The sequence below is a fragment of the Halichoerus grypus genome, chromosome 12, assembly GCF_964656455.1.
Source record: "Halichoerus grypus chromosome 12, mHalGry1.hap1.1, whole genome shotgun sequence".
Lineage (NCBI taxonomy): Eukaryota > Metazoa > Chordata > Mammalia > Carnivora > Phocidae > Halichoerus > Halichoerus grypus.
This window is the reverse complement of record NC_135723.1, coordinates 75237112-75259733: the sequence shown is the minus strand read 5'-3', so window position 1 is coordinate 75259733 and position 22622 is coordinate 75237112. Positions and strand designations below refer to the sequence as shown.

The window sequence follows — 22622 nt, the reverse complement described above, 5'->3', positions numbered from 1 at the left end:
CTGAACAAATTGAATTATAGTTATCTAGATTTTTTAACATTCCAGTATAATTAACGTACAGTGTTATATTAGTTTCGGGTGTACAATATATTGATTCAACTATTCTATACATTATTCAGTGCTTATCACAATAAGTATACTCTTAATCCCCATCATCTATTTCACCCATACCCCCACCACCTCCCCTCTGGCAACCACCAATTTGTTCTCTAAGAGTCTGTCTCTTTTTTCCTTTCTTTGTTTCTTAAATTCCACATATGAGTGAAATCATATGGTATTTGTCTTTCTCTGACTATTTCACTTAGCATAATACCTTCTAGATGTTGTTGCAAATGGCAAGCTGATTTTTAAAGTTCTAGGAGTTAAGCCCCACTAATTGTAAAATCTCATGATGTTCAGCTCTGGTTTTCAAAGCCAAATGTTAGGGGGATTCATCTTACCAGTGCAGGTTCCCCGTGCCCGGATGCCCCGTGTGGGGTCTACTCTTCTCCCTTCTCTGGCCCTCCCTCTCCTGGTCAATCTTGCAGGTCAGCTTGGTTTCAGACCACTTCTCTATTCTTCCTGTGGTTTTTGATGTGGACTCTTTATGTGTAGTTGTGGAAAGTCTCTTCTGCCAGTTTTCAGGTCATTTTCTGGGTTGTTTATACTGATGTTGGTGTTGCCTCAGTGTATGTGTGGGATGAGGTAAGTTTAGGACCCTCCTACTCCACCGTCTTCCCCCTAGTTATCTAGGTTTTTAAAACTTTGACACCACATCAATATACTATAAAGTAAAGTTAGGGTAATGAAGATGTTTTTAAAGTCACTCAAGCCCTCTACGTCACAGGGAAAAGAATGAGTGAGAGTGCTCGAAATAATTTATAATGGACCAAAGTCAGGTCCCTTGTTCTAAAACATTAGTAAAAAAACTATTTTGGATTTCAACTAATTCTTACAGAGTATTATTAACATTTAAGTGTAAATGAGTTAAGGGCACCTGGGTGGCTCAGTCAGTTAAGTGTCTGCTTTCGCCTCAGGACATGATCCCAGGGTCCTGGAATCGAGTCCTGCATCAGGCTCCCTGCTCAGTGGGGGGTCTGCTTCTCCCTCTGCCCCTCACCCCATTCTTGTGCTCTTTCTCACTCTCTCTTTCTTTCAAATAAAAAGTGTAAATGAGTTAGAAACATGTGCACCCTGTTTTCCTTAATTTTTTTTATAAAATATTATATAATATATATAAAATATAATTTTTAAAAGACCGGTGAAAGTACAGAAGAGAACGAAAGAGTGGCAGGTCTCCAAGGGCCACCTGTACACACACAGACGCTGGTCCTGATTCTGCCTCAGGTGGGCCCAAGCTTCTTAGCAAGTGTTCTAGTGGAAGGACTGTTTTTATGTATTTATCTCCAGCAAAAAAGTAAAGTACTAGTCAGCTTGATCAGTGGTTGTGATACATGTACTAGAGTGGTTAGGTTAGTGGTTGAGGTTTCAGTTAGTTACCCAAAGTCAACCTCAGCCTAGAAGCAGTTGATCCTCCTTCCGACTCACCAGCAGGAGGTCAGTAGTAGCCTCATACTACGTCACATGCCCACATCATTCAGCTCACCTCCTCTCATCACGTCGGCATTTTATCGTCTTACCTCGTGACAAGAAGGGTGAGTACAGGGCAGTAAGATACTTTGAGTGAGGGAGACCACATTCACATGACTTTTATTGCAGTATATTGTTATATAATTGTTCTATTTTATTGTTATTGTTGTTAATCTCTTGCTATGCCTAATTTATAAAGTAAACTTTATCATAATTATGGATGTATGGGAAGAAACATTACATATAGGGCTCAGTACTCTCTGCACTTTCAGGCATCCCCTGGAGATCTTAGAAGTATCTTTCATGGATAAGGAGGATTTCCAGAAAGAGCATGAATGTCTCAAATGTGCCCTCACACTGGAACATAATAACCACAAACACAATAAAAGAGCTGCCTCAGAAGTTATATGACCCATTTGACAATATGCTTGCTTGTCACTCGGTTATCTTGTAGGAACTTCCTTGCTTGTCACCCAATAATCTTTCCTCCTTGGCTCTGACTTTATGGTTGGGAGGTATCAGAGACAATTCAGTACTAGGACTTCAATTTTTTTTTAATCAATACTCATTTATAAGAAGACGTGCTATTTCTATCTCTCTACTTGCTTGTTCCCTTTTATCTAAGTGTTCCAATATCCCCTTTACAGTGATCTATAAAACAGTGATAATTATAACACAGGGAGCAGGAGGATTGTTCTTAACTTACCAACAGCTCTAGGAACTTTATGTCATGTAAATATAACTAGTCAAATTGAAAACTATAAGCCACGGAGCAAGTGTCAATAGACACTCACGATGAAGAAAATTATAATGCCTCCTAGGCATATGTGACTTTTTTCTTTTCTTTTCTTTTCTTTTTTTTCTTCTTCTTTTTTTTTTTTTTTTCAGAGATGGAGAGAGGGAAAAGGGGCAGAGGAAGAGAGAGAATCTTAAATAGGCTCCATGCTGAGTGCGGAGCCTGACATGGGGCTCAATCTCACGACCCTGAGATCATGACTTGAGCTGAAATCAAGAGTCGGATGCTTAACTGACTGAGCCACCAGGGCGCCCCTGTGACTTTTGTTTTAACAGCAGCAGAGTCCCACTTAGGTGTCTCTGCAGTGTTTCTGTTGTCTGGCCGTGCAGGGGATTGTCATGACTCCTACTGAGCGTTTCTGCCATAGAATACCACAGTTTTCTTCATCCAGAATCAGGGAGCATCTGACTGTTTGAAACCAGAGGTAGTGTAAGTTAATGGGTTTCGAGAGCACCATAGGAGAGTCTTGGAGGACTCCTCTGAAGTGTTCTGTCTTCATAGGGATTAAATAGTGAGACATGGCTTGAATACTGATTTAGGAGACTTGGGATAGAAATTGGAAAGGAAAAAAAGAGAGTCAGTTCCCATCAGCCAGTATATTTATTCATCCATTTAGGTATGATAGGATGGTGAAGGCTGTCAACTCCATTAAATGGTCTCATTTGCTTGAGGGAAGTGGGTATAGTTGTGACAACTCAAGTGAAGGTGATTTTGTTGAAATTTTTACACAGTTGTAGGTAGAGCAGACTTGCTGCCATTCAAAGCAAAGGAGACTGAGAAGAACATTGCAGCAGGGGTGGGTACAAATGCTCACAAGAGAGAAAGAAATACTCCATTTTCTATCCCTGGCATCTGTAAAATGGGACAGGTTGCATTTTGATCAAGAGTTTGAAAAATCTAATTACTTCAAAATATGGTATTGTTTTGGGGGTCTGAGGACAAAGGTTTAAACCTAAGATTTTTGTAGCAGATTTTACACGTGTTGGAAAAGTAGAAAAGGACTCAGGCCAGGTATTTCCTCAACCACTCACATTCATCACCATAAAATATAGCCTCACTAGCACAGATGGAAAGAATGGCTCAGCTTTTCACAAAACTTTAAGGAGATCCTGTGTGTTTTATATTGAGTATTATAGGCTCTTAATCTGTTCGGTGGGAAACAGTGAGTACTATTGTATTACAATAACTTTAAAGAAATAAACAGAAGACCACCACCTAGAGGACTGCCATAGTCTTCTTACCCCTCTGATTGAGAAAAGAAATAGAACTGCTTCATTAAATATTGATGACATTTTAAATCTTAGCCATTTTAAATATTGATGACAACATGTTTTTCAAGTACTCTAACCACCCCCGGATGAAGCACCCTGCAACACTGTGAATTTAGATGTGATATAAATTTGATCACAGTGTCATCAGTGATTGGCCAACTCCAAGCAGACCTCTCATTTCATTCACCTAGCAAATTGTTATCCCCACCATTTATGCATCTGGAGTTTTTGGACCTCTCTAATAGTGTATGATGCATTTTTACCATGTTGTGAAACTGTTTCAAAACCAATCACTAAATCTTAGGACCCTACATATTCCCCATGTTCCTCAAGTATACTTGGAAAGGAAGAAATTATCGTAGGCAGTATCAGATTTATAGACATTATGATTCAGAAATCTGATGACCTTGCTTCCCTAGATGGGGGGAAGGGGTGAAGAGGACTGGGAGGATTAGGGGTGGATGTGAGAACCTTAATTTTTCTAATTAAGGATAATTTACTTCTTGAAAATTTGTCTCTTCCAGATTCACTTATCTTGTTGGGGATGATGGTCAGTCTTTCACAGCTTCCCTCCCCTTCCTCCTTTGCCTTTAACCACAGGGCATGTGGGCAACAGTGTACTTTTGAAACCTTGTGACCTTAGAGGGATAGTTATCTGGTCCACATCCTGTACTGGGGTGTTCTCTGATGGCTCTGGGTGTTTCATTCTCTGTGTTCTTTATGATATTCTAAAGCAATGGGTTCCATCTATATTCAGGGCAAGTTAGCAGCTATTGTTACTAATGTCTGTGGTCCCTGTCATAGCCTCTGGTAGTGACATCTACGTGCCTCATCCCCACCTGAAGAACCCACAAGTCTGTGTACTCTCGTTTTTCTAGTTCTCCCAGGGGTAGGGGGGTGGGTACCTTCTGGACCTTACCTTGGCTTGGACAAATCCTTGGGAACCAGGAACAAATGCTCACTTGAGACCTCATTCACCCTATGTCAATCAACGCAGATCACTTCAGTGCCAGTTGGGAAGAGAAGTGTAAGTTCTGTTTGCCCTCAGATCTCTCCAGCTCTTCTTCCCTCCATCCCCTCCCAGCTCCCACTCAGGGTTTTCACCTTAGAAGAGGGGAAGGGCCAAAATACTGTCAGAGGCACCACACCCACTTCCTTTGCGTCCCCTCCCCTCATTCTCCAGGCTACCACCTGGGCGCAACAAGAAATTGCCTCTAAAAAGATCATAAGGTACATCCTTTCTCCCCCCATAGCTGGTAGCAAATCTGTATGCTTTATGATTCCAGACCTTTAAAGGGAAGCTTCAGGAATTTAGAAAATCCTTTTCTTTCTCAGTTGCAAGGCTGTTGTTATAGGAAGCCCTGTGCTTTCATGACTTTCTGTACCTAACTTTTAAAAGTTTATTTTGAGACCTAAAGATGAATACTTTCTTCTTTGCTCTTGGCTGGTTCTGCTTATGCTCTGAAGTAATGGTCGCTTCATCCCTGTTGGGTAAAGGGTTTGGTAATAACAATTATCATAAATAAAGACTGTATCAGGTGATATTTCAAAGTATTATCCTATTATGAAATTATTAACAATTTGCAATTATTCCCAGGTATAATTATATTTTTTTTCAGGGGCAAGCATGATAGACAAGTTATAAGAAATAAAGTAGTATTCAGTGACAGTAAAATCATACTATGAAACAAGTTTAAAGATTGTAGACTTTCTACATTTTAATTCATATGGGCCTACGGGAGTGGCCTGGAAAATAAGTTGGATTAATGTGTTGGCAGGCATCACATAACAAGTTGATGTTAAATTTATACGTTGGCCAAGTTCGTTTACTGACATTACCTCTACTCCCTCAAGACCTCTCTCTGGGATGCAAACATCTAGATTTGGTGACAGACAGCTGAGAGCAGTAGGATTGAGTTATTCACGAAGAAGAACTCTGATTGATGAGCTTCAGGTAAGAACTAATTTCCAGACAACCGTCTATGCCATCACTAGAACCTGAAAGTTCCCATTTATGATCAATGTCAAGGTGAGGGTGAAAAGAGAAATTTACTTTGTAACAGCAAAAAAAATTTAAGCTTTCCTCTTAAGAGGTAAGCACTTCTAAGCAGTAACTTGACTTGTTTTAGTAGGATTAAGAATATACTTACATTGTCTATGTTCTCTGATTGCTTCAAAGGGGAAGATTTTGTCTTTATAATAAGTTTGAGAATCTTTAAGGGGTGTGGCTATGCAATACATATATTTTGTATCTCTGAGAACATCTAACCAATGTTAGCTATGTTCTAAATAAATTGGTATATATACTCAGTGAGTAGATTGATATTCCATAACGTCATGGTAGATACAGATACATTGTTTAAATCGTTTTCCATGTTATATAGAATTTAGGATTTCCCTTGAGCTTTGCAAATGGATGGGCATTAGATAAGAAGGGAAAAGGAGGTCATATTCAATGGGAAGGCTAGTGAGAGTGAATACAGTGCATTATGAAAGGGTAAGCACATCTCTTTGACTAAAGACAGGGACTAGATATAGAAGCCAAATGGTGGGATGCTCAAAAACAAGCAACAGAAGTAGTGAAGTGACACGATGGAAGCAGGTTAGGTCTATATTTTCTGTGTTTCCACCTACATGGAAGATGAATTGGGGCCTAATGGTACAAAAGAAACAAGATGCTTTCCGGCTTTTGTACTAGCTCTCTTCATATCATTCAAGAAGACCCCAGGGTGTATCATGAGTAATTCTAATTGTTTTTCTTTGCTTATCCCATGTTCTCTCCAATTCCCCGTGATGGACCCTAACACTGGCTGCATGTATCCTGCATTGTTGCCATGATATCACCTGTTTCGTCTGATGAAGATAATGTGGCTTGGCACCCGGGTCATAGTCACGTCTCCTGATTTTGATGTACCTCTGATGCCGTTGCACTTAACTCCTCCCATTTCCTTTGCTAATGTGGGACTACTCCCGTCATGTATTATACTCTCTTACTTGGTCCATGAAGCAGCAAGCTATTTTTTTTCAGGGCCTTGCCAAAAATTATCACAGCCTATTGCCCCCTTGGCTCTGACCATAAGTTGTAGAGGGAGAAGAGAAAGCTAAAAAACAATCTGGATATGGGGCGCCTGGGTGGCTTAGTTGGTTAAGCGTCCGACTCTTGATCTCAGCTCAGGTCTTGATCTAAGGGTCATGAGTTCAAGCCCCATGTTGGGCTCCACGCTGGGTGTGGAGCCTACTTTTAAAAAAAAATCTGGATATATATACACTAAACTGTTGTATTAGCTATCTACTGCTGCATAATAAATTATCCCAAAACTTAACAGCTTAAAACAATAAGCATTTATTATTTCATGGTTTCTGTCAGTCAGGAGGCATGACATAGCTGGGTCCTTTGGCCCAGTATTCCTCATCAGGCTGCAATAAAGGTGTCAGCAAGGGCTGTGGTCTCATTTCAAGGCTAATCTGGGGGAAGTTCCACTTCCAAGCTCACTCACAAAACTATTGGCAGGACTCCGGTCTCTTGCTGAGACACCAGTTCTTTATCACATTTGCCTGTCATGGGGCAGCTCACAACATGGCAGCTGGCTTCTCTCAGAACATGTGAGGGACAGAGTGAGTGAGAACCAGCAGGATGAGTCATAGTTTTTTTTGTCAATGAATCTCTGAAGCAACATCTCATCATTTTGCTATATTCTACTTGTTAGAAGCAAGTCAGCTGGTCCAGCCCACATTCAAGGGGAGAGAATTACACAAGAGCATGAATACCAGGAAGGAAAGATCACTGGGGCCATTTTAAAAGCCGCCTACCACAACTGTGGAGAATTTCCCCACTTTTCTGGTGACCATACCCTCTTAAAATCTTGAGTTCCTTATGCAACTACCAGGCAAACTCAGACAAATCTGAATTTGGATAGGCTGTCACTCTCAGACTCCTGTTTTACAGTTTCTTCAGAAAAGGAATCTGGCAACAATATACAAGATGGATTAAAGAAGACTTGTGGTTAGGAAACTAAATCAAGAAATTATCATAATTGTACTGATGAAAAGTAGTAAAAAGTCCAAACCAGGATGGTGGTAGGGAGCTTCAAGGGAGGATATAGATGCAAAAAAGGCAGAAAATTAAGAATCAAAAATACTTGCTTCCAAACTGAATACAGAAAATGGAAAGAAAGGAACAACAACTTGAATTCCCTGGTGGATCCAGGGTACTGCTGGCATTTATGAAAAATGGGAAAATTTGGGAAGAAGTCCAGGGAGCAGACTGCTCCCACCCTCCAGTCTCTAATTCTAATTTTTTAAAGATTTCATTTAATTATTCATGAGAGACAGAGATAGAGAGAGTGAGAGAGAGAGAGGCAGAAGCAGAAGCAGGCTCTCTGCAGAACAGGGAGCCCAATGCGGGACTCGATCCCAGGACCCTGGCATCATGACCTGAGCCAAAGGTAGACACTTAACCAACTGAGTCACCGAGCCGCCCTCTAATTCTAATTTTTTAAAGTTAAAAAATGTGGAAGTTTATTGTAGGACACTTGGATAGTATGGCTAAATGGAATGGAAAGGCCTGCAGGTCATTTTGAGAATCATCTATGTTGTGAATTTTAAAATTGCTACAAGCAAGATTTTATTCACCATGATGCTTTCTTTTGTTTTCTCATTTTCTTCTTTTTCATTTTCAGTTTCAACAAAGGATTTCTCAGTGTCTTAAGGATTTCAAATATTGAGGGGTTGATCTCACCTCATGACAGTAAGTTCAGTGTTTTGCCTCCTGACTGAACCACTTCCAGAAGGATCTTGATAACCAGCTTGATGGTCAGATTGTTCATTTCTTTTTTTTTTTAAGATTTATTTATTCATTTTGAGGGGGGCAAGCCGAGGGAGGGGCAAAGGGAGAGAGAGAGAATCTTAAGCAGACTCCCTACTAAGTGCGGAGCCCAACACAGGGCTTGATCCCATGACCCCAAGATCACCACCCACACAGAACCAAGATTCGGGCACTCAACTGACTGAGGCACCCAGGCACCCCCAGATTGTCCATTTCAATGGCTTTGTCAGTATAGTGTTTCTCCAGAAATTCATACAGTGACTTGGCACCCTGCCTATGGTGTTGGCCTCCCCGGAGTGGTTTGTTCCTGAGGGGCCAGTCTCCTGAGGGGTGGAAATGTAAGGGTGAAGGCGGGTTGAGTTGTGGAGGGAGAGTGGGGCAGATGAGAGGCAGCCCCAGAAGAAGGAGCTAAAGCTCAGACTCCATTAGCCCAGGAGGCCCATGGGGACAAGACTCCTGACCTGGCCCTGGCAGCCAGCATGGAGAAACTTTATAGGTTTTCTCTTCTCTCTGAGCTTATCTATAGCAGAGTCCAACAAAGGGCAAATAAAATATTTTCTGGACAAATATAAATATTAATGAAAACTGTTACAGAATTTCCATCTTGTAGGATGCTATAAAAGGGGAATACTTCACTTCCAGTTTCCCTTATAAATAAGGATTGTTAGTGTAAGGAATGTTCTTTGGAAAGCTTTTCTTTTTTTAAATTTAAGTTTCTGAAATATGGAAATGACCAAAAGTATTAACATAAAACTTGATGATGGATATTTTGTAGGAAATAATTCAAAATGTCAAAAGAATTTTTAGCACAGAGTTTTTAGTATAGCAAAAATGTGTTACAGAAATGTGTAAAAATGAAGCCGTGGATCCATAAATCGTGGTGTATACATACAATGAAATCTTGTGCAGCTACTAAAACTTCTTTCCAAGTTTGCAATGATATATGGAGTTACCTAAGTAAAAAAGAAACACAATATACCTTAAAAGCAAGGTAAAAAAAAGGTGATCAATCTACATGTATTGATATGGAACCATCTTCAAAATAGATGATATAACAAGTTGGATTTTTCATTGTCACAAGCGTTTTACAAAAATACGGTTGACCTTGAACAGCACAGGTTTGGCCTGCATGGGTCCACTGATATGCACATTTTTTTCAATAAATACAGTACAGAAAATGCATTTTGTTATGATTTTCTTGATAGCATTTTCTTTTCTCTAGCTTATTTTATTGTAAAAATACGGTATATAATACATATAACATACAAAATTTGTGTTCATTGACTGTTATCTGTAAGGCTTCAGGTCAATAGCGGGCTACTTGTAAAGTTTTGGGGGAGTCAAAAGTTATGTGTCCCTAACCCCTGCATTGTTCAAGGGTCCTCTATATAATTTTACTTGTCCTTAATTGCTGTAATATCTGACTCTTATTTCCCATTATCCCTCATGGAAGAAGACATAATTTAGTCATTTCTAAGTAGACTGTCAAATGCAGTGATTTCTTAGTCAAGCAAATCAAGGTATTGGATGCTGGAAGTTTGCCATGGTTGCCCCTGAAAACCCAGATGCCTTCACCACTGTGCTTGCCACAAGGCCCGTACGCATTACTTTATGCACTCAGCTCTTGTGTCCAAACCTCACTGTGCGTTCTACTGAGAGGCAAATAAGTTACATGCCTGCCATGGTTTCAAGGCAATGTTAGAAATATAATTTATTGTTTTGTTTTACTGTCCAGCTTCTCTGGTATATAATGGAACCCATACAGGGTTGGCACTATTTGGTAATGGAACCATCAGTGACTACAGCATCATCCCCGTTAGGATGACGAGATCGGTCTTCAGTTTGAGGTTGCTAGCCATGTACCAGCCCCATGGTACCTAAAAATTGATTTTAACAATGCAATTTGATTATTCAACGTGATTATTCTATTTGAGGAAGAATGAGTTTATTTTTTTTTTTTTTTTTTTTAAAGATTTTATTTATTTATTTGAGAGAGAGAGAATGAGAGAGAACACATGAGAGGGGGGAGGGTCAGAGGGAGAAGCAGACTCCCTGCCGAGCAGGGAGCCCGATGTGGGACTCGATCCAGGGACTCCAGGATCATGACCTGAGCCGAAGGCGGTCGCTTAACCAACTGAGCCACCCAGGCGCCCAAAGGAAGAATGAGTTTAGTGGTTAAGTTTCCCTTTCCAATTATGCCAGATTTACCCCTGTGGAATTGCAGATATCTCTCAGAACGATAACATTTGTCAAATGAGACAGTACAGTCATTTAGCAATTACTCAGAGTATCCACTGAGCACCATGTGCAAGATAATCAAGTAGAAATCGATCGTGTCTTGTATTTGCACAGTACTTAGATTTTGTAGAACACACCCAAGCCTTTTCTTACCTGATCCTAAAAAATAGGTTTGTGAAGTGAACTGGGAAGAGATCCCCATTTTATAGATGAAGAAACAGAGGGTCAGAGTTGAACTGTTTGCCCTAAGTCAAACCAGTAGTAAATGGTGAAGTTGGGACCAGGACTAAGCTGATTATATTTGAGTACTGTTTCCAGTATTCCACACTGTCACATTTTCTATTGACTCCATAAACAGGCTTTGGTAGGGAAGCTGGAGAAAACCTAAGGAATGGGAAGGAGACACCTCTGGGATGGGGAGGACAAAAGAAGACACCTTTTAAAATGAGGGGCTAGTAGAGCTGAGGCTCCTTCTTTACCAACTTCCCAACATGGGCCAAGGGCCAGCCCTCCATAGATAGGTACACTTCCAGCTCAGATTCTGTACCTTCTCCTATCCCTTCTACTTCTTTTTACCTGTGTCCCTGGCCACAAAAGACCCTGAACATTAGAAAAAAGTTACAAGTTATAAGTATGAAATCCCACTTGTCAAGGAACACTATAAAAATCTGTGGTATGTTAGCCTTGGTAAGGGAGCTTTCCTTCATTTTCAGAAGAACTCTGTGAGCCTCCACCTCTGATCTGCAAACACAGCAGTCTCTTTAAGGCCAAGGGCTACTTTGGTGTGTGTTGAAAGGACGACAAAGACTAGAAAAATAAGCCCACTGATTTCTGAGCAAAATCACAGCCTGAAAGTCACAGCCTCCCTGCTAATATTTTGTATTCTTAATGTTTGATATGATATTTGGGAATAATTCACTAAGACTTGATTAGATTTACATAAAAACAATAGGCTTTCTGAAATCACAGGTGAAGAGTGGGTGGGAGGAAGGAGGTGATGAGAACAAGGCTGTCCATATAACACAGTGTAAGCTAAAAGAGAAAGCAATGCACCTCTTCTGCCTAGTTTCCCAGAGCAGTCCAACACCCAGTGTCAGCAAAGGAAAAGAACAAAGCGATGAAAACAAAAAAAACACCCAGGTCTTTTGCAGGAGAAAAGAGCGAAGGTAAAAATTCTGCTAAATAAGTTTAACGATATTCTGTCAGCCTGAAGAAAGAGAAGCTCTCCGTGTAGCAAATCATCCGGCTTCTCTTCACTGAACGTGCTTGGCAGAGGAAGTTCTTCCCATGTGTCTCTCTTGGGAAAATGTTTTCACGTTGGTGGTTGCTAAGCTTCATCAGCACGTTGTGATAGGTAAGCCAAAGTTGTGGGTTTGGTTGGTTGCTTGTTTGTGGGTTCATTTACACTTGGCTTTGTTCTAAAAATGCTTTGAGGTGGCAAGCTCATTGTGCTTTGTGCATCGATCATATTTAGTCAATTAAAAGCATAAGTGATCCTTTCAAAGGACGTCTGTGTGAATAGAGGAGTACAGATTTGTTATTGTAACTAGGCAAATAAGCCAGAATGCTATTTGATTAAACTAACAGTAGGTCTGCAGCCATTTCAGCAATAGATGAAGGTAGGACAGTTTTAGTTGAAAATGATCAACAGTGTATTTGCTCCAGAGGATCCTGCAGGCCCACTAAGGCTGACCTACTCAGCTGCCATGCTCCTGGCAAACCCAAGAAGTGCACTCTTGTGATCCTCAGCCTCAGAACTTTAGCCCAAACCAGTGCCTCTTCTACCAGAAAAACTATAGCCAAGAGGCACTACGTGTGTCACTAGAGACTGAACGAGATGTTTACATAATTACTGATAATTTCACTCAATCTAATTTTAACCTCAAACCAATTTGGGTTCTCTCCAAGGTCAAGAACAAAACATTTACTATGGTAGAGTTGCAAAATGGCTACAAGTGAAGTCTCTGCCTTTAGAGAGATGAGTTTGAGACGACTGCAACCACTTCCTAGCTAGTTCTACGGCCCAAGCTATGGGTTTGGACGAGTCACTTAAACCCCCAGTGCTTTAGTTTCCACATTTGAAAATGGGGTAATAAGAATACCGACCTCATCACCTTGTTGTGTCAATTGAAACACCACCCCTAAGATGCCGAAACACAATGTGCAAGCTTACTGATGTTGGCTGTTATTACTGGGTGCCTAGTACTGTCTTGCCCCTTACTGGTGTCAAAATGTCTTAGTCCGTTCAGGCTGCTGTAACAGAAGGCCGTCAGCTGGGTGGGTTATAACCACAGAAATTCATTTCTCACGGTTCTGGAGGCTGGGAACTCTTAGATCACAGTGCCAGCAGATGTGGTGTCCGGTGAGAAACTGCCTCCGGATTCACAGGCACTGTGTCCTCACACGGCAGAAGGAGGGAGGGAGCTCTCTGAAATCTCTTTTATTAGGGCACTAATCCCGTTTATGAGGGTTCTATGCTAGTGACTTAATCATCCCCCAGAGTTCCCACTTCTAAATGCTATCACATTAGGGATTAGGATTTAACATATGAATGTATGTTGGGGGGCGGGATACAAACATTTAGTCTATAGCACAAGATGATTAAATAGTCTGCCCTCAAGGAGGCTGTATTAGTCGGGGTTCTCCAGAGAAACAGAACAAATAGGATATGGAGATACCGATTTATTATTTTTTTAAAATTTCCATCGGATGTTATTTTTTAAAAACCAATACAGGTTTTGCAGTCTGGGGTAAATACCTTTAGTTTGGTAACATACATTAAGTGGCACTAATTACACAGAAATTATTAGGTAACTAACGTGAAACCACAGAACTGTAACTGCCACAGCCACGTGGACGTGGCCTTTCTGGCTGAGCACATTTAAAAAAAAAAAAAAAGACTGGATGCCCACACCAAAACTATGCCAAGGAAATCTGTTAAGGAGTAAAGCTCTGAAGTGGTGACTCACTAGAGTACCTAGATATAGAATAGATTTAGATTTAGAGAGATTTTCTGTAAGAAATTGGTGTAGATATAGAGATTTACTCTAGATGTAGAGAGATTTACTATAAGAAATCTGAGAAGGAAGTGGAGAAGTACAAGACCTGGAGTCATCGGCAAGCTGGAGACCCAAAAGATCCAGTGGGATAACTTCCAGTCTGAAGCCGAGGCAAAAAGCAAGAGAAGACCAATGGCCCAGCTCAGAGACAGGTACAGAGAAAGGACTCTTTCTTATTCAGCCCTTTATTCTGTTCAGGCCTTCAACAAATTGAATGAGGCCCACCTTCACTGGGGAGAGTGATCTGCTTTACTTTGTCTAGCACTTCAGATGTTAATCTCATCCAGAAACACCCTCACGGACATACCCAGAAATAATGTTTAACCAAATATCTGGACACCCTGTGGCCTACTCATGTTGACACATAAAATTAAGCCTTAGAGCTTGCAGTATGGTACAAAAGACAGATAGATAATTAAGTATTACAATGGAATAAGGGAAGTGCAAACTTGGAAGAACATACAAAGAGCCGTGAGAGTCCTGAGAAGGGCGACGCTCATCAGTCTGGGGTGGTTGGGCCAGGTTTCTAGATGTTTGGGTACTTGAACTGAAGTTTGTAGTTCGGGGAGTAGTACGTGTCCAGGAAAATGGAAGGGGCACAGGACTCTAGGCCATTTCTCACCCACTTAGTGGCTAACACACTAGTCCAAGTGACCGCTGTGTTCACGATGCTCTCCTACTAGCCTTCTACCTGGCCTCCTTGCTTTGATTTTTATACCTCTGCTATCAGTTCTCCATACAGCAGCCAACGGGGTGGCCTTAAATCCATAAGTCAGCTCATGGTACACCCTGCTGTTAACGCTCTAGTAATTTGCCATCATATTTGGTAGAAAATTCAAAGTCCTAACACTACAGTACCCCATATAATATGACTCCCCATTACCTTTCCCACCTAATTTCCTGTGACTTCCCTTCTCTGTTGCTGTTTTCAGCTACACAGAGACCTTTTATGAGTCTGACGACCTGCTTTGACTTCAGGTATTTGTTTCTACCCAGAACACTTCTACAAATCGTCGTATGGCTCCGTCTCTTACTGCATCCAGGTCTGTGCTCAAAGTCAGCGACCTTCAATGGCACAACATTGCTGTCATCGATTTATCCTGCTTTTTTAAGTTGGTTGGTTAGTTTTGTTGTTGTTGTTTTGCACACATCTGGAAACCTTCCTGGATGAGATGATGCTTGAGTTGGATATTGAAGGATGAGAGAGCAGGTAAGAAAGGGAGAGAAGAGAATCCTAGGCCAGAGGACCAGCATGTGCAAAGGCTCAGCATCAAGAAATGGAATGCCACTTTGGAGAAAGGCAGGTGGTTCCCCTGGGGTACAGGGTGTGGTGTGGGTGAATAGGAGAAAGGAAGTTAGGAGACGGGGCTGTCTGTGGATACGCAAATAATGGTACCTGTAGACCCTGCTGCTCTTGCCCACGTCGGCCAATAGCCCAGCCTTCGCCCTTCGTTCAGAGGAGCCCGTCTCAGATTGTATGTCTTACAGTGGCGTGTCTCAGCCTTTTTCTCATAATGTCACTCCACCCAAGGAGTCTATTTAAACATTTTTTTCTAATACCACTCCTTTGAAACTTTAATACCACACATGTGCTGTATATCTATTTATCTGCCGTATATGCTTCTCTGTGCTTTATACGTAAAAATAGGATTTTCTCCTCCTGAGAGCCAGTTTTCACTTCTGTTGAGAATGTATGTTTTATAGTTTTCACTGACAACATGATTTTGTCTCTGTCCTGTCTCCTGTCTCTCTCTCCCTCAAACATCCAGGAAGCATCCAAATCCCACAGAATACCATATACGTGACAATAATTGAGCCATCATTGCATAATAATGACTATACTCACATAAAACTGGAGTGATTTTTCTTTCCTCCCTTAATAATTCTGCCCCATCCCTCATATATGGACCACCGAGTTCTACATCCATGCTTCTAAGTGGCATTGGAGACTGAAACGTTCCAAGGAATGTCATATATCTGATTCTTAGAGTTCTGCCTTCAGGGATAACTCATTTATTCAGATGCTACTTATCCTCAAGTCACACCTCTGTCTCCCCATCCCCACCAGCGAAGCGAGCTGAGGACACATGCACAGGGCACAGGAGGAAAGCAAAAAGGCCTCTGAGCAACTTGCTTGAATACCACACTGCAGCAAAGCTTGTGTGTTTTTTTAAAAAATCCGTTTTTCCAGGTGTTGAATGTAAGTATTGAATCACCAAATTGTGCACTTGAAACTAATATTGCACTGTATGCTAACTAACTGGAATGTCAATAAAAACTAAAAAGACAAAAAAAGATGAATAGGGCTAAATAAAAGGAAAGATACGCCATGTTTATAAAAAAAATAAAAATCAGCTTTTTATACAGTATCTATTTACATTTAATATACACAGTTCTATTAAGATTTGTAATCTAGCTTCTAAACTCATGATTGACTTGAGGTAGCAAAATAGAAGGAGAAGAGAAGGACTGATGATAAGGAAAATACAGAAGAGCAGTGCAAATCCCATTTACTAATATGAAAGCACATCAGTCTAGGGGCAAGTGGTCGCTGGATTTTACTGGTGTTTATAATGTTGTTCCTAAATGATCACATGACCTTTTATTTAGGAAAACAGAGAATATGAATCCTATTTTCCAAAGCTTCCAACTAAGATCATTGGAATAAAGTTCTTAAAATAGTAAAGCTTCATCTAACTGGAAAATTTAGCTACCCATAAAGACTTATTTCCATGAGGATCCTGGATAACATCTGGTTTTAATAATTTTTGGAGCTGTCGCGTGTAAACAGATGCATAGTGTTCGAAGGTTCCATGAGAAAAAATATAGCCTTTGCTCATTTTGAGTAATGATGTGTGGGATGAGTGAATCTGAAATGAAAAAATTAAAAGTTTATTGGTTTACATGTCCAAAATTTTTTTAAAAATATAATCCCATATCATAAGTAGCTTCAACACTGGTCAGCACATGCTGTGATAAAAGCTTAACTAATTCCCTTGATGGGGATGCTGAAAACTAAATGTGTACAGAGATTTACTTATATCAATATAGGTAAATGAGTTTCTGAGTGGTGGAGCAATGTTGCGTAGCTAGCAGAATTGTGTTCAGCTTAAGCACTTTATCAAGAAGAGTATTACCTGCAGAGATAATAAGCCATTAGGATAAACTCCCTTCCACCTAATCTAATACCTGTGCTTCATTGAGAGGAAAATAAAGCATGCCTTACTGGCAGCAACAGCAACAGTATGATGATCGGCACAAAGGGCTTTGGGATCAAGAATCATGGGGCGCCTGGGTGGCTCAGTTGTTAAGCATCTGCCTTCGGCTCAGGTCATGATCCCAGGGTCCTGGGATCAAGCCCCGCATCAGGCTCCTTGCTCTGCGGGAGGCCTGCTTCTCCCTCTCCCACTCCCCCTGCTTGTGTTCCCTCTCTCGCTGTGTCTCTCGCTGTCAAATAAATAAATAAAACCTTTAAAAAAAAAAAAAGAATCAAACAAGATCAGTTTGTTGAATATGGCTGGGTGACATGGATGGGGGTGGGGTGCAGACACTCCCTGAGCCCCCAGATTATCCTTTATAACTAGTATGTCTGTTCTACCTGTATTATCAACCAAAAGATGACCATCAATTTAGTCACAAAGCTGGGCACTTTTCTCTCCCTTCTTTTCCTGTTCTTTCCTAACCAGTCACGCAGCTTGTTTCAGTGAACTTTTCTCAGGATTGACGAAGTCAGGCAATATGAAAGTGATTGAATTAGCTGCTCACAGAGAAACAGACTGAGCGATATAAAAGTTGACCGAAAGCAAAGCTTTAAAAAAAAAACAAACATTTTTTTTTCTTTTTTCTCTTTCTTCTTTTATTATGCACCCCTATGTTCATTGCAGCATTATTTACGATAGCCAAGATATGAAAGCAGCACAACCTTATTTAACATGAGGTCGTATGGTGAAAGCCATGAGGGAGCATCAGCGTCTCCAGGGAGAGTAATTGTGGGTGAAGAAAAGGAAACGGATCCAAAGGGAAAAGACGTGGTGCCAGTGGTTCTTTCTGCCTACTGCTGTTTCCTGCCCCAGCCTGTGCAGCCACCTGAGGCATCCTCCAGGCTGCTTTCTGGACCCGAGGCTCAGGACGCTCTCAAGAGCTCCTCTATTTGGAGGAGATTCAAAGAAACTTGAAGGAGAAGGTATAAAAACCTTGAGTTAATACAAGCAAGTTGTATTAACAAGAGGGAAACTCTCATTGACGAAACTATTTGCCCTGTTTCCTTTATTTCTGTTTAACCGTGACAACTTTAAAAATAAAAGCCTAGACTTAAAATATTTTTAAATCTTGGAGAGACATTCTTGGGTAGACAATCCTTGAATTCCAAGCAGTGACTTTTAAGAAGTAATTTCAAGGATTAATATTTTGAAAATGCAGAATTGTTCACCTTTCTTAAAAATCTCTTCTCCCTGATTTACACAATTTCTGGCTCTTTCCAAGCTCTCTGATTATTCCTACCAGCTATGTTCACTTTTTCTTTGTCAGAACCCTCATCAGTGCATTCCCCATGGTTGTAGCTTTGACAGTTCTTCCCCTTCGCACTCTAAATACTCTGTCTTGGGGTTTTAGCCTTATTTCATGGATTGAACTGTTATCCATATTCTATAAGAATTCTATATTAAAAAAAAGAATTCTACATGAAAAGAAAAAATGTTTTCCAAAGAATAGTCCTTACACTAAAAATCCCCCCTTGTAAGAGAAACTGGAAATGAAATAAGCCCTCTTTCTGGTATTCTATGACATGGAAATTCTATAGTAGTTCTTATTTATGTTTATATTTTCCCAGAAAGCATTTTACTTAGCCCTTTGTTTGACTCTGCTGTAACTGAGTTCAGAGAGAACAGAGGACCTATAAACTCTCTCCATCATGATGAATGACCTGCCAACATCCAGGAAACAAAAATTACCCTTAGAGATACACTGCAGCACAACGACATGACATTGCCATTTTGGTCTTTAGTTGGTGAAAATGTAATTTTTAAAGTTCAGAATTCATCTAATTTTTTTCATCATTGAAAGTAAAGATTTAACACACTTAAAATGCTGAAAATATGTAAAAATATAAATGTATAAAAATAGAAACTCAGTGGATAACCCAGGAGGGCCTAGACTTTTCTAATCTGCTCACACAGATGGCCAAGATGGTGGTTTGGTGCCTGGGTCTTGGTAATTCATGGGTTGGGATCCTCCGAGATCTTCCCACCTTCTTTCTATTCCCGGTGTGATCTCTGTCAAAACTGAACTTGTTTATCTTCCGAGTACCTGGGGCCCCGAATCAGAGCTGAGGAGGACAAGACTCACACCTGGCTGGCTGCCAGGACTAGGTTGGAATTCCTGTCCCCGTCAGGTTCCCAGGGACTCAGAGCTAGAACTTTAGCTCTTGCTTTTGGATCTGCCTCTCACCCACCCCACCCTCCAAGCGGGATCGAACCTCCTTCATGCACACCACCACGCATGTTAGTAGTGGGAATTAGACTAGGGAAGAAGGAGGAGAGAGGACAAAAGTGAGGGGACAAGAAGGAAAACCATGTGAAAAGGGTAAGGAGGGAGGGGAGAGGGGAAAGGGGAGGAGTTGGAAATAAGCTGCTTCCAGAAATCGTCTGCAGACTTCAAATGAGCCTGTCTCTTGTTTGAGAACTTTGAGGATATTTTTTTAAAACCACCTTTGGATTTTTGTGTGTTGGTTGGTTTGTTTTATTTGATTTTTTTTAATTTGAAGAGCTGTTTTATTTTGTTTTGCTGCCAGGACTTCAGGAAGCATTCCCTGATGCGCCATCTGATGAAGAGTCCTCACCAATGCTCCACCACTGCTTGCGCTTACCCTGATCCCAGCACTATGGGTTTGTTTGTTGTTTGTCTGGTTTGCCACGTCTCTTGTTAATTTAAACCACCGGGAGGGCAGGGACAGGTCTCTTTTGTTTTAACGGCATGCATTCGCCAGAAAATAATCTTTTCTACATGTAGAATCCTGCACATGGAAATTCTCAAGACACAGTATGTCAAGAGTGAGAGGAAAGTACAAAATACATGTTCACTGTCTTTTCTGACTATTCTTGTGAACATGTGGGTATAATTGTGGCTCAATAAAAGATGTGCTCAAATTATCTCTTTGGTCCTCCCTTTGAAATACTCCCTAATTGATAACAGATTTGCTCAGCCACTCTACTAGGTAGTTACTACTTAAAAACTGGAGAATTTTTAAGAGTTAGCAGAACATGTGGGAACTGTGAAAACTGGTTTTGGCTGAACTTCTCTTTGTTTTGTTCCAGAGGGTATTTTTTTTTTTCTATACAATTACACTTGCATCCAACTTCTACCAAACCTGAATATCAAGGAATTTTACCCATAGCACTCTTAATTTTTTCTCACAGAACCCTAGAAATCTAAACATTGATCTTTCCTACTTGTCTCCAGCCCATATCTGAGTCCTGGCATTTATTATTTTCTTCGGCTATAACATTTTAATCCATTCATAACTGTGCTTATATCTATGATTTGGGGATTTGGGGTCACCTTTTAATTTATTTTATGCATTCATTCATTTATGTGTTCAGCAAATATTTACTGAGTTGCCTTGGAACCACTAGAGATAAAAGATAAATAATGGTTCCTGCCCTCGAGAAATTTACTAGGGGGAAATAGTCAAATAAACAGTCCATTACAATACAGTGTCATAAGTGCTATTTATTCATTCAATTCGTTTCTGAGCTCCTACTCTGTCCCAGCACTGTGCAAAGCAGACATTACAAATAAATTGCCATATAGAAGGAACATCTAATGGGGGAAGGGGAGGTCTTCCAGAAGAGGTGATCCCAAGTTTGGTCCTGAATGATGAAGAGGCTCTAACCAGGGAAGTCAGAAGCAGAGGAACAGGGAGGGATTATTATATTCAAAGCAGAAGGAGCAGCACCTGAAAAGTTTTAGAAGTAAGATAGATCTGCCAAAGACATTGCAAGCTCTCAACTGTGGCTAGGAACTGAGTGTCATAGTAGCATTTATCAAACATATGTGGAATGAAGGAGTAGAGAAGAAGAATGCGGTAGAAGCAAGGAGGAACGAAATCTTAAGCCTTTTAAGCCATGCTAAGGAGTTTGGACTTCATCTTGACAATTCTGGGAGACCATTGAAAAGAATGTTAAGATGGACAGGGCTGAGAATAGGGGTACAAAATAGATGTGATCAGACTTGTATTTTAAATTTAAATTACTTTGGTCTTATCATCAAGATTGATACAGGCAAAAGTGAAGGCAGGGAGCCCAGGAATGAGACTATTGCTGTAATCCAGATCTCAGTAACCCAAAATGTGGTTCTGGACCAAGAGCATCATCTACATCACCCAGGAGCTTGTTATTAATGCAGAATCCTAGGGCGTACCAAGATTGAGTCAGAGTTTGCATTTTAATAAGTTCACTCGGTAATTCCAATACATATTAAAGTTTGAGGTGCACTGATCTAGACTTAATTATCTTAGTGGTAGCAGGGCTAAGAAGAATGGGAAGATTTGAGAGGTAATTCACTGGAACAATCAACCAGACTTGGTGAGCTAAGGGATGGGAGGGGAGAATAGCTGAGCAAATGTGGTATCTCTTAAGTGAAAAAAAAAAAAAAAGAGTTGGAGAGAGAGCTGATACTGATCTCTTGGGCCTGTACTTTAAAAAATTGATTTGAAATCTATTCATAGAAGTAATAAAATTATTATATAGCTAATCTCCGCTCTGAAAACTACAGCCAGGGGAATGCTTAGAATTATAACGTAGGAAATATTATGGAACCAAAGACATCTGCTCAGTAGGGTAGCATTTTTTAGATTACATCCTACCTCAAAACTTCTCTCTTTATGGCAACATGTCAGAAACTGAAATAGCACTGTCTTAGTTTAGGTTAGCATGAGTCTAACAGATCAGAAAGGGAGAAAGGAAAGGAGATTGCCTGAAAGAGAGAGAAACAGAGAGACAGAGACAGAGAGACCAAAGACTTTTTCAAGTCACAGCTCCAGCCACCATTTGGTAGAGCCCGTTGGAGAAAAGTGAACTTCCTTATACATGAAGATCACAAAAATTCTTTTTTTTTAAGATTTTATTTTATTTATTTGAGGGAGAGAGAGTGAGAATAAGCAGGAGTAGGGGCAGAGGGAGAGGGAGAAGCAGACTCTCCTGCTGAGCAAGGAGCCCAATGCTGGATCCCACGACTCTGGCATCATGACCTGAGCTGAAGGCAGATGTCTGCTTAATCAACTGAGCCACCCAGGTGCCCCTACAAAGATTCTAAACCTAAGTAGATTTTCCTTGAAAGTGTAAGGGAATCGATAAGTTACCTAACAATTTTGAATGCCAACTATGTGCCAATCACTGCCTATTCACCCTATTTCATCTCACTAATTTTTAATAATTCTGTGAGGTAAGTATTTCCCTTCCCCCTCTTTTAGTTAAGGGGATTGAGTGTGTATCATCAATGTGAAGGTGTTTGCTGAAGGCAGATGAGCCGACTGGAACTTCAACTGAGAATTTCAACCCAGGTGTCCAGGCTTTTCCCATCATGCTGTACTGCCTTTTAAAACAGACATCTCTTTACATTTGACAAAAATCCTTAAAAGGAACCAACCTTCCAGCAACAGATGCAGTGGGACATAAACACCATGCACAGAGATATACAACCAGCCCAAGAAAAGAAGGGGATATAGACCAAAGTCAGAAACATTCCCCTTAGCCACAGAGCGAAGAATTCATCAGTTCCCGAGTGAGGATTAGAACAGTTAACACCAGACCCATAATGTATTTGTAATTCATATTCATACATATTTACATTCATACATATTATTGTAT

At 40.6% G+C, this 22622-nt stretch overlaps 1 long non-coding RNA gene across 6 annotated transcripts in view; it reads left to right on the top strand.

Annotated features, from left to right (window-relative positions):
* Positions 1-19904, top strand: part of LOC118526129 (uncharacterized) — an 87526-nt gene extending 67622 nt beyond the window's left edge. For 5 of the 6 annotated variants that reach the window (XR_013442832.1, XR_013442834.1, XR_013442833.1 and 2 more), the window contains 2 exons: positions 8316-8383; positions 19547-19904. This is a non-coding gene — a long non-coding RNA (uncharacterized LOC118526129). Of the gene's footprint in view, positions 1-5490; positions 5591-8315; positions 8384-19546 lie in introns of all 6 variants that reach the window. The other variant, XR_013442835.1, reaches the window with a different exon arrangement.
* Positions 19905-22622: the final 2718 nt, after the last annotated feature.